This window comes from Ovis canadensis, chromosome 17 (genome assembly GCF_042477335.2).
Source record: "Ovis canadensis isolate MfBH-ARS-UI-01 breed Bighorn chromosome 17, ARS-UI_OviCan_v2, whole genome shotgun sequence".
Lineage (NCBI taxonomy): Eukaryota > Metazoa > Chordata > Mammalia > Artiodactyla > Bovidae > Ovis > Ovis canadensis.
Window position 1 is genome coordinate 78,982,693 of NC_091261.1, and position 12,219 is coordinate 78,994,911.

General features: G+C 49.8%; 1 protein-coding gene across 9 annotated transcripts in view; it reads right to left on the bottom strand.

The window, feature by feature from the left end:
• AP1B1 (adaptor related protein complex 1 subunit beta 1) overlaps window positions 1–11,940 on the bottom strand; it is a 51,987-nt gene extending 40,047 nt beyond the window's left edge. For 5 of the 9 annotated variants that reach the window (XM_069557212.1, XM_069557214.1, XM_069557210.1 and 2 more), the window contains exon 1: window positions 11,765–11,940. The gene's annotated coding sequence lies outside the window, so the exon portion shown is untranslated. The remainder of the gene's footprint in view (window positions 1–11,764) is intronic. The other 4 variants (XM_069557211.1, XM_069557219.1, XM_069557213.1 and 1 more) reach the window with 3 other exon arrangements.
• Window positions 11,941–12,219: the final 279 nt, after the last annotated feature.

Sequence of the window (12,219 nt, forward strand, 5' to 3'; positions counted from 1 at the left end):
AGCGTGAAGCTGGCAGTGCCGCGCAGCACACCGTCAGCACCCAGGGACGGAGCAGGGAGACAGAGTCTGTCAGTGGGCGCGGCAGAGAAGTTCAGGGAAGGAGACGGGGAAAGAGCATCTGACGAGGTCTGAGCTGGCTGCAAGACCCACCTCTGAGTTCAAGGATATCTGGGCAGGGAAAACCGATCCCCAGAAGTCTGGGCTGCTGGCTTCCAGCTTCAGTGCTGAAACTGTCACTGTTACCTTGCCTGAGGAATGGCTTTCAGAAGCCTGCTCTGAGGCAAGTGTCGGCTGAAGGACAGTCAAGACTCAGCTAGGGGAGTGGACAGAAGGGGCTAGGGGAGTGCCACCATCTCTTGGAACACAAAAGCCAAACTTAAACTAAACCACATTTTGCTGTTTCAGTTCTGTCTCAAGGGCAGAAGTTGATTCATTTCATGATATCCCCCTACTCCTGCCATGCCACGTCAAGTCTGGACACAAACAACAAAGGTTTGGTAAACATCGTCTGTATTAAGTGGGGTAATGTTTGTGTCCATTACCCCATTTAATACAGGCGATGTGTACCAGAGACAACGATTCTACTCACCACCCAGTAATTCTACTCATCGCTCCTCGCCCGTCTGACAGTCCCCTTTGCAGAAGGAAAAGACCCTCACAGGTGAGTGCTAACGTTCACATTGCTGACAGGGAGGCAGGGATGGCCACCTTGAAGATTAAAAGGTGAGTCAGCGGTAGAGAAACCTGATTTCAGACTCTCTCTCTGAGACGATGTGGTTACCAAGCTCAGATCGGCTCTTTCGAGCCGGCTCAATTGCTATGAGAAAGTAAGCTGTACTCTTCTTCGGGTTTGGAACAAGATTTGAAACACAGGTGGCAGTGGCTGCGGCAATGACAGCCATCTGTCATGTGGTGTGGGCCAGAAATGACACAGTTTTACGTGTAATCCTCACAGTGACCTGCGGAGAAGGTACCGATAATATCACAAGTTTACAGATGGGAAACCACAGTCCAGAGGGGTCAAGGCATTTGTCTGGAGTCACACAGCTGGAAAATGGCAGCACCGACACTCTCTACCCGAGCCCCATAATGAGGCCACGCGTGTCCCACCGTGTCCAGAGAGGCAAGGCCTCCTCTCTGACGAAGCCCTGGCAGAAACACACACACTCCAGGCTAAATGGTACGTGAAGTATGTTGCCACACATCCCTGCCGAGTCCCTCGAAGGTTGAATTACAGGTTGTTTTAGGGCCAGCCCATCCAGCTGGCCCTAAACGTCAAGTTTGGTAATGTGCCCAGCAAAAGCCTGTCTGGGTGAGCTCACTGAGTTACAGGCCTCCTGGGATCTGGATGAAAACTGATTAGTCAAAGTCAATCTTCTGAGACCCACTAGCAACTGTAGTCTCAAAATGAAAAGGAACTGCAGGCTGGCAAACGGCATACGCAGCGGTGCTATCAGCTGAGTCTCCAGGACTGAATTCTAGCAACAAGGGCTGGTTCTCAACTAACCTCCAAGCAAACAGCAATGCACGGAAAAATCTGCTGCCAAGTAAAAGAAAAATTCCTTAAACACAAAATAATAGGGGTTTCTTCTAAACAGTCTTTAAATTAATGAGGATGAGAAGACAGGATCAGAGACTACAGCACTAGGCTCCCAAGACCTTGGTTTTCTGGCCTGTACGTTGGGAACACTTTCCGAAAATCTGTCTCATTTTGGATATAGCTTGGGGCTGTGCCCCACACAGGAGTGAACACACACACACAAACAAACACACACACACACACACACAGCAGACAAAGCAGTCTTTCCCTTCTGGCTCTTTAAGGTTCCAAGGGCAGGGGACAGACTTCAGGGGAACAGCCAAGAAATCATGCCCTCCAGATAACACCCACCAAAGCTCAGACTTTGAAATGGGTGGGGCCTCAAAGGAAGTCCTCTTGGATTGACAGGGGCTTGGCGGGACTTGAAAAGATGTATCAGATTTGGAAAGGGAGGGATGAAGGTGATATGGAGAAGACCCACAAGATGCCAGCGATACAAAGAATGATTGAGAATCACTAAACTAACAGGATGGCGCAGGAGCGGCCGAGAGGAGCAACCCCACGCACAAGGTCAGGGGCAGCGGCCAAGAGGGGCAACCCCACGTCCAAGGAGTGGCAGCTACGGGGCGCAGAGGAGGGCTGAGAGGAGCTACTCCACGTTCAAGGTCAGGAGGGGCGGCCATGAGGAGACACCCCTCGTCCAAGGTAAGGAGCAGCGGCTATGCTTTGCTAGAGCAGCCGTGAAGAGATACCCCACGTCCAAGGTAAGAGAAACCCAAGTAAGACGGTAGGTGTTGCGAGAGGGCATCAGAGGGGCAGACACACAAACCATAATCACAGAAAACTAGTCAATCTAATCACACTAGGACCACGGCCTTGTCTAACTCAATGAAACTAAGCCATGCTGCGTGGGGCCACCCAAGACGGGCAGGTCATGGTGGAGAGGTCTGACAGAATGTGGTCCACTGGGGAAGGGAATGGCAAACCACTTCAGTATTCTTGCCTTGAGAACCCCATGAACAGTATGAAAAGGCAAAATGATAGGATACTGAAAGAGGAACTCGCCAGGTCGGTAGGTGCCCAATATGCTACTGGAGATCAGTGGAGAAATAACTCCAGAAAGAATGAAGGGATGGAGCCAAAGGAAAAACAATACCCAGCTGTCAATGTGACTGGTGATAGAAGCAAGGTCCGATGCTGTAAAGAGCAATATTGCAGAGGAACCTGGAATGTTAGGTCCATGAATCAAGGCAAATTGGAAGGGGTCAAACAGGAGATGGTAAGAGTGAATGTCAACATTCTAGGAATCAGCGAACTAAAATGGACTGGAATGGGTGAATTTAACTCAGATGACCATTATATCTACTACTGCAGGCAGGAATCCCTCAGAAGAAATGGAGTAGCCATCATGGTCAACAAAAGAGTCCGAAATGCAGTACTTGGATGCAATCTCAAAAACGACAGAATGATCTCTGTTCGTTTCCAAGGCAAACCATTCAATAACACAGTAATCCAAGCCTATGCCCCAATCAGTAACGCTGAAGAAGCTGAAGTTGAATGGTTCTATGAAGACCTACAAGACCTTTTAGAACTAACACCCAAAAAAGATGTCCTTTTCATTATAGGGGACTGGAATGCAAAAGTAGGAAGTCAAGAAACACCTGGAGTAACAGGCAAATTTGGCCTTGGAATATGGAATGAAGCAGGGTGAAGACTAATAAGAGTTTGGCCAAGAAAATGCACTGGTCATAGCAAACACCCTCTTCCAACAACACAAGAGAAGACTCTACACATGGACATCACCAGATGGTCAACACCGAAATCAGATTGATTATATTCTTTGCAGCCAAAGATGGAGAAGCTCTATACAGTCAGCAAAAACAAGACTGGGAGCTGACTGTGGCTCAGATCATGAACTCCTTATTACCAAATTCAGACTGAAACTGAAGAAAGTAGGGAAAACCACTAGACCATTCAGGTATGACCTAAATCAAATCCCTTATGATTATACAGTGGAAGTTGAAATAGATTTAAGGGACTAGATCTGATAGATAGAGTGCCTAATGAACTATGGGCGGAGGTTCGTGACTCTCGTACAGGAGATAGGGATCAAGACCATCCCCATGGAAAAGAAAGGCAAAAAAGCAAAATGGCTGTCTGGGGAGGCCTTACAAATAGCTGTGAAAAGAAGAGAAGCGAAAACCAAAGGAGAAAAGGAAAGATATACCCATTTGAATGCAGAGTTCCAAAGAATAGCAAGGAGAGATAAGAAAGCCTTCCTCAGTGATCAGTGCAAAGAAATAGAGGAAAAGAACAGAATGGGAAAGACTAGAGATCTCTTCAAGAAAATTAGAGATACCAAGGGAACACTTCATGCAAAGATGGGCTCGATAAAGGACAGAAATGGTATGGTCCTAACAGAAGCAGAATATATTAAGAAGAGATGGCAAGAATACACAGAAGAACTGTACAAAAAAGATCTTCATAACCAAGATAATCATGATGGTGTGATCACTCACCTAGAGCCAGACATATTGGAATGTGAAGTCAAGTGGGCCTTAGAAAGCATCATTACGAACAAAGCTAGTGGAGGTGATGGCATTCCAGTTGAGCTGTTTCAAATCCTAAAAGAGTATGCTGTGAAAGTGCTGCACTCAATATGCCAGCAAATTTGGAAAACTCAGCAGTGGCCACAGGACTGGAAAAGGTCAGTTTTCATTCCAATCCCAAAGAAAGGCAATGACAAAGAATGCTCAAACTACCGCACAATTGCACTTATCTCACATGCTAGTAATGCTCAAAATTCTCCAAGCCAGGCTTCAGCAATACATGAACTGTGAACTTCCAGATGTTCCAGCTGGTTTTAGAAAAGGCAGAGGAACCAGAGATCAAATTGCCAACATCCGCTGGATCATCGAAAAAGCAAGAGTTCCAGAAAAACATCTATTTCTGCTTTATTGACTATGCCAAAGCCTTTGACTGTGTGGATCACAATACACTGTGGAAAATTCTGAAAGAGATGGGAATACCAGACCACCTGACCTGCCTCTTGAGAAATCTGTATGCAGGTCAGGAAGCAACAGTTAGAACTGGACATGGAACAACAGACTGGTTCCAAATAGGAAAAGGAGTACATCAAGGCTGTATATTGTCACCCTGCTTATTTAACTTATATGCAGAGCACATCATGAGAAACGCTGGGCTGGAAGAAGCACAAGCTGGAATCAAGATTGCTGGGAGAAATATCAATAACCTCAGATATGCAGATGACACCACCCTTATGGCAGAAAGTGAAGAGGAACTAAAAAGCCTCTTGATGAAAGTGAAATTGGAAAGTGAAAATGCTGGCTTAAAGCTCAACATTCAGAAAACGAAGATCATGGCATCTAGTCCCATCACTTCATGGGAAATAGATGGGGAAACAGTGAAAACAGTGGCAGACTTTATTTTTTTGGGCTCCAAAATCACTGCAGATGGTGACTGCAGCCATGAAATTAAAAGACGCTTACTCCTTGGAAGAAAAGTTATGACCAACCTAGAGAGCATACTGAAAAACAGAGACATTACTTTGCTGACTAAGGTCTGTCTAGTCAAGGCTATGGTTTTTCCAGTGGTCATGTGTGGATGTGAGAGTTGGACGGTGAAGAAGGCTGAGCGCAGAAGAATTGATGCATTTGAACTGTGGTGTTGGAGAAGACTCTTGAGAGTCCCTTGGACTGCAAGGAGATCCAACCAGTCCATTCTGAAGGAGATCAGCCCTGGGATTTCTTTGGAAGGAATGACGCTAAAGCTGAAACTCCAGTACTCTGGATACCTCATGCAAAGGGTTGACTCACTGGAAAAGACTCTGATGCTGGGAGGGATTGGGGGCAGGAGGAGAAGGGGACGACAGAGGATGAGATGGCTGGATGGCATCATTGACTCGATGGACGTGAGTCTGAGTGAACTCCGGGAGTTGGTAATGGACAGGGAGGCCTGGCGTGCTGCGATTCATGGGGTTGCAAAGAGTTGGACACGACTGAGCGACTTGAAACCAACACAAACGCTGGCTGGGACAGGGGCTCTATGCTAATTTTTGGCCCCTGTCATTTTATTCTCCAGTGGCCCATTTAAACAGGAGGAGTAGAGATGCTGACAGAGGCGTGACATATCCAGGGCCAAAACAAGTGCACGTGCTTAGGAGGCTGAAGGCAAGGTCTTGGCAGGGAAAGGAGCAGATGAGGCTGGGCAGGAAAGGATGAGGTTCAAAGATAGTAGCCTTGGATGCCAGGGTGAGCTGGGCCTGCCAGCAGATGTGGCGATCTCATCAAATGCTAAGTCCCATGCTCACAGGCACTGGGCGCCACCAACCATACCCTCCTCCATGAAACACTCTCTTCTCTGGGTTCGAGGACGCCATGCTCTCTGCTCTCCCTCCTACCTCAGTCTAGCCTTTGTTATAGAAACATATGTATATCATCTGTTTCTCCCCCCATAATGAAATTCTGTAAGGACAAGGACTGTGTCCACTCTGGCCCCTGCTATGTCCCTAGCCCCTGGACGGGCGCGGGGCAAGCAGGAGGTGCTCAGTCAGTATGCAAATGACTAGGGCTCACTTCTCTTGCGGAAATTTCACGTAAGCCAACCTCAGCTAAAGAGTGCCCTCCCAGTGTTCGTTTCATGGGGTGTGCCAGGGTCGGAGCTCCATCTGTTCTGGTTGTCAAGCTATTTTGACAAAATTGAAATTGAGACTGCTAAACACCCTGGTTCATTTTCAGCCACTAGATGGAAGGTAAATAAATATACAATAAGAGAGAGAAGAAAGGGCAAAGGATAGAAGACCAGGTCGCAGCATCTCCAACGGGAGAAATCCTCAGGCCACGTCTCTCAGATCACCATCCCCTGCCCTGGGCACCAGCTCAGAGTGTGACCAGAGCTGCAGGAAGCGGGGGTACAAACGCTGGGGCAGGTGGGCGGAGGGGGCCCTGACACCTGCTATGATGAGAGCTCAGGGAGGCCCTCCCCTCCACCTGAAACCCTCCTGGCCCACGGGCCTTCTTCCTGGTTCCTCTAGTTGCCAAGCTCTTCACTGCCTTCTACTTGCTGATCCTTCTCCTGGATTAGACTCATCCTTCAAATCTCAGCTTAGGTGACGTCACTTCAAAGACGCCACCCCTGCGCGCACTAAGCAGGTATTTTTCTGTCCTCGTAGCCCAGTGCTCCTGTTCACACATTCACTGAGACATACACAGGTCTAAATGCTGGGGATAAAGCAGTGAATTAAACAGACAAAAACCCTTCCCCTCATAGAGATTACATCCTAACGGCAGACTGGAACAATAAGCAAGATAAATGACTAATATACATATAGGATCTCAGACAGTGAAAAATGCTGTGGAGAAAAGGAAAACGGGGTCAGGCGGTGTCGGGGAGGGGGAGTGCGAGGTTGAGATTTAACCAGGGTGGCCACAAAAGGCCTCCTCGAGAAGGTGACAGGTGATACTGCCTGGGGAAGAGCCTTCCAGGCACAGAAAATAGTGCAAAGGTGGGAGTGTGCCCGGCCTGTTTGAGGAATGGCAGGGAGGCAGTATGGCCTGAACAGTGGGCTATGAGGGAGCAGCGGGTCATGAGGTCAGGGGAGGATGGATGGGGCTTTACAGGTCAAGGTCAGAACTCGGACTCTTACTCTGAATGAGCCGAGTCCCTAGAGGGTTTTAAACAAGAGTCCTGAGGTCTGGCTTATGCTTTAACCAGAGCAAGCAGCTGGGCCTCGTTTCCCTCGTGAATTGCCCATTGTAATTATTACGTCTGTTCTCTATTTCTTCTTGGTCTCTCCCCCATTGCAATGTGGTAAACAACCCAAGGGCAGAAACCGTGTGGCTTGTTTACCTGTCATCACATTCAGCCCAGTGCCAAGCACACAGCAGGGCTCAACAAATACTGAATGAATGAGTGACTGTGAAGACATACAAAGGCTCTGACCTCTGTCTCAACACCCAGCCACCCAGTCCTTAGAGATCAGAGAGTGAAGACTGCAGAGACAGACTCCTCTTATCCCTGGCTATAACGAAATTTTGTCTTTCTACTCTGAATAAGCTTAGGACCCTAAAAACTATTAGGGTGTGATAAAAAGTATGTGCCATCCAAGTCGAGTACTCTACAGAGCTCAGCTGTAACAAATGTCTTCAGTGCTGAAAACCAATACTGAAGGCTTGGTTTTCAAGCTTTCAAGACCTGACTTCCAAATCTACCAGCTTATGGCTCAAGTCCACAGAGGAGACGGAGGATCAGCGACCAAGACGTCCTGCTGATGAACTCTGGGACTCTGCAGTCAACCAGCCACACTGTTACTCTAACTAGAGAAGGCCTCCCAACCTTAGGGAGACTCTCTTAGTAGAGGTCAGAGGTCAAGCCCAACGCTAAAGAACCCAAAAAGCATGAGGCTTGGGAGAACCACAGCCAAGCCCTCCCTCAGCTCTATTAAAAGCAGGAGATGATTCAAGAACAAGGGGTTGGGAAAGGAAAGGTGGCCCCAGCAGGTACAACCCAGGCACTCGAGGGGGCTGCACAGCCTAACAGGCACAACCAAACCACTGCTCATGAGAATTACTATGTCACACACTTAAGGGGCAAGTGAGGCGAAGGCAAGCGCATACGCACAAAGCCCTCAACGGCATCCAGCCCACCAAGAGCTGGATGGACAGCAGCCATTTCTATTCCTACATGGGGGGAGCCCTTACCACTGGCTCCTCCCTGCTGCTCCCCGGCCCCCAGGCGTCTGGAGGCCCTGGAGCACTCTGGTAGCAGGAGCAGTTGGAGACCAGTTAATCCCACCACAGGGCGGGTTTCCCCCGACCCTCCTGGGGTGATATGAGGAAGGACGGGAGATCATCTGGGAAGTGCTTTGAGTTCCCCAGGAATCCTAAAAGTTCAGTGCAATACCCACTTACTCACTCATTTACTGAGCACCTACTATGCACCAGATATTTCACCAGGTGCTGGAGACACAGACAAGTCCTACCCAAGGATTAAGAGCTGCTCACTTGGAAGACAGCCAAGTACACAGACAATGACAACACACTGTGACCAAGGCCTCAAGACGTCCAGCTCAGGCTTGCAGGTGGTTGGGGTTGGGGAGCAGATCAGAGGGGGAGCACCAAGCAGTGGTTTGGGAAAAGGCGCATGCACCACAGGAGCCTGCGCTCAGGAGGCGGGGCCAGTGCAGAGCAGAGACACACAGGCCAGCAGCTGGCCTGGCGGGAGCCCAGAGCAGCTGCCTCTGCCTGCACTCAGGGAGAGGCTGGAGTGGGCAGCTAGAGAGACGAGGCAGGAGAGCCCAGCAGGGCTAGAGCTCAGAAGGCCGTGCAGGCCAGGCCAAGAAATGCGAGCTTCAGCCAAGAGCAAGGAGGGTCCGCGGATGGACACTCAAGTAGAACTGTTTAAAAAATATGTATTTATTTAGTCGTACTGGGTCTCAGCTGCAGCACATGGGATCCTTTGTTGCGACCCACGGACTCTCTAGTTGTGGAGTGTGGGCCTGGTTGCTCTGCGGCATGTGGGATCTTAGTTCCCTGACCAGGGATCGAACCCAAGCCCCCTGCATTGCACGGCAAATTCGTGACCACTAGGCAACCAGGGAAGTCCCTTCAAGTAGAATTATTTTTAAAAGATTCCCCACTTGTCTAATTAATATTTTCTCTCTGGAGCTGTTCATTCCTCTCTGTGTGGAGAGAAAAAGAACACAAAAATCATTCCTGGGCTGTGAAAATTTATCAGTGATCTATCTTAGGCAAAAAGACCTATTCAGAAAAAGAAATACCTGCAAGTAACAGAAGCCCCTTTGATTTCTGGAAACACATTGGAGCTCAAAACTCATAACCAAGCCATGCTGGCTCACCATTAGCACATCACACTTTGGTGCCAAGAATGGGGGTTTTCGGGAAGTAAGCAAGCAAGTCATGCAACAGCTTCAAGGATAACTAGAGAAAGATGAAAGTCCAAGCCCAGAGCTAGCAGGATCAACAGACTGAACTTGTTCTGAAACACTTTAAGGAAGTGAAACAAGAAGGATGGGAGAAGTCCTGTGTACACAAAGGTCTCTGCAGAGAGAAGTAACACCCCCAAAACCAGCCCCCAGGAAACATCAACTGCCTAGGGTCAAGGCACTCACCACAACAGACTCTGCACAAAGTCCTTGTCCAGCTTCCACACGAGTCACTGCTGAGGGGGAGGTGAAGGTGGTGGTATTATTGTAGAGCTGAGGTATAGGTGGCTCTGGGTCACACTACCAAGAAGCTGCTGATCTGGGGGGAGAATCCACGGCTGACAGATGGGGGGACAAGGAAGGCTCTTTCCACCACACCACTGAGCTCTTCAAGTCACTCAGGTGAAGCCTCTACTCAAACTACACTCAACAGTTAAACTTTATACAAAGTCTGAGGGACCTGAGTCTTTGAACACTAGTGAAGCCACTCTTCATGAAGCTGCCCTGAGGGGTTGAAGGAGCCTGGTGGGCTCAACTCAGGACAGGGAGCCAGACACTCTGAGCGCTGCTCCTGTTCCTACCATCTGTGACGAGTCACTTTATCTCAAATCCTCCCTTGGAAGGATGGGGATCAGGTGACAATATTAAGTTTCTGTGAATTCAATGGAACTAGGAAAACAGACAGTGGAGTTTAAAAACAGGTACTGCACAGTAATATTTATACCTCAGCTTTCTTTATAAGTGCGTGGAAATCCTCACAGGTTCATTAAGGCTTGTAAAACCCAGGAGTGTGTAGGAAGTCAGCAGGTCTGTGCTGCTATCAGGGAAACTGAAGCCGAACTGCAGCACGTGAATGTCTGCAACCGAGTAAAGCTCAGACTCACAAGACCTAATCCTCTGGCTATGAAACCACCTCACTGTCTCCCAGGCAAGATGTGTGTTCTCCAGTCAAGAAGGCATGGGACCTGCACTTTTCTCAGAGACTCAGGTCCTTGCCTTGGGAATGCTCTTCAAGAACCTAGGGCCAAAAGATACCCTAGGGGTCATGTGGTTCCTCCCCTTACTTGAAAAAGAATGCAGCTTGACCACTCTCAAGAGAGGTGCAGCATATTCTTAAATTCATTGCATGGCTAGACTGTTTTATGTCTCGCAGTTCTCAACAGTTGGGAAAAAGGCCCCTTCTCGCCCTGAACAGAAATCAGTTATAGCAATGGCCTGCAAGACCATTTCATCCTAAAGAAAGGGAATCAAATGCTCCTTAGGAAGGTAGATGAGAAGAAAGCAAGCTACATCTCTAAATGCTATTGTTCAGTCGCTCAGTCATGTCCAACTCTGCGACCCCATGGACTGCAGCCCACCAGGCTCCGCTGTCCATGGGATTCTCCAGGCAAGAATACTGGAGTGGGTTGCCATTTCCTTCTCCAGGGAAATATATCTTTATATAGATGCAAATAAATTTAATGGCGGCTAAAGATATTAAACAGCCCCTATATGCCAACCTTGCTTCAGTCTCAGCACGCTGCAGGTCCCTGCGAGCCCAGGTAGGAACCCTGGCATTCATCCATACTACTCGATTGACCTTACAGGTGTGATTTAACTTTTCTGTGCCTCAGTTTCTTCGTGGATAAAATGGGGATAATAATAGTAGCTACCTCACCAAGATTGCTGGAAAGTTTAAATGCGGCATTCTAAGCACGGTGCCTGCACACAGCTCAATAACCAGCAGCTAGCATTCCCATCAGTAGTTCTGGCGTTATTACAGGGGTCCCCAGTTACCTCGTCTGTGAGGCGCCTAGGGACAGACCAATCCTCTGTTTAACCCCACCCTAGAGGCGGTGGCGCCAGGCCGTTTCATATTTTTTTTTCTGTTTTTGAACCTTGGCAAAGAGATAAGGCCCTTAACGACAAGGAGGCCTCAGGACAGCCACGGCGCTGAGTGTGCAGGGGGAACCAAGACCCGAAGAGAAGTTTCCTGTCAGGCCAGGCGCAAGCTCCCCTGGGCCTAAGTCTAGGAGTCTCTACGGGAGGGCGCCCCGGCAGGGACTGCGGACCTGGGACGGCTGGGGTGCACGCCGGCGGCCAAGGGGGCGCGAATGAATGAACCCGCAGCCCTTCTGCCTCCTCCCGTCCTGGGAAGCCACTCTAGACCCTCCAGCGCCCTGTCCTCTCCGTGACCTTTGACCCCAGAAATCCCTCACCTCAGACTCCCGACTCCCCGCCCCACTTCTTCTCTGGCCTCGCCAGGCTCCCCGCTTCCTCACCCGCAGGTCCGAAAGGCTCCTGACGCCACGGCGCGGCTCGACGCGACAGGAAAATGTCCGCGGCCTTGTCCTCCCGCTCTCCCGGTGCGCCCGCGCCGCCGGACGCTCGGAGCCCCGCGGCTGTCACCTGCCAGGCGGAAGTGAGCTGCCCGCGCGCGGGCACTTCCGGTGGACGCACAGGCTGGGGGCGGGGTCAAGGGTACAACCCGGGCGGGGGCGGTGGCAGCGAGGCGGGGCCAGGGGGCGGGGCGTCGGGGTTAACTCCGCCCTCGACACGTTGCTGCTCCGCCAAGCAAAAAATACCACAGGATGGTTGGATAGCATCACCGACTCAATGGACATGAGTTTGAGTAAACTCCGGGAGTTGGTGATGGACAGGGAGGCCTGGCGTGCTGCAGTCCATGGGGTCGCAAAGAGTCGAACACGACTGAGCGACTGAACTGAGCTGAACTGAG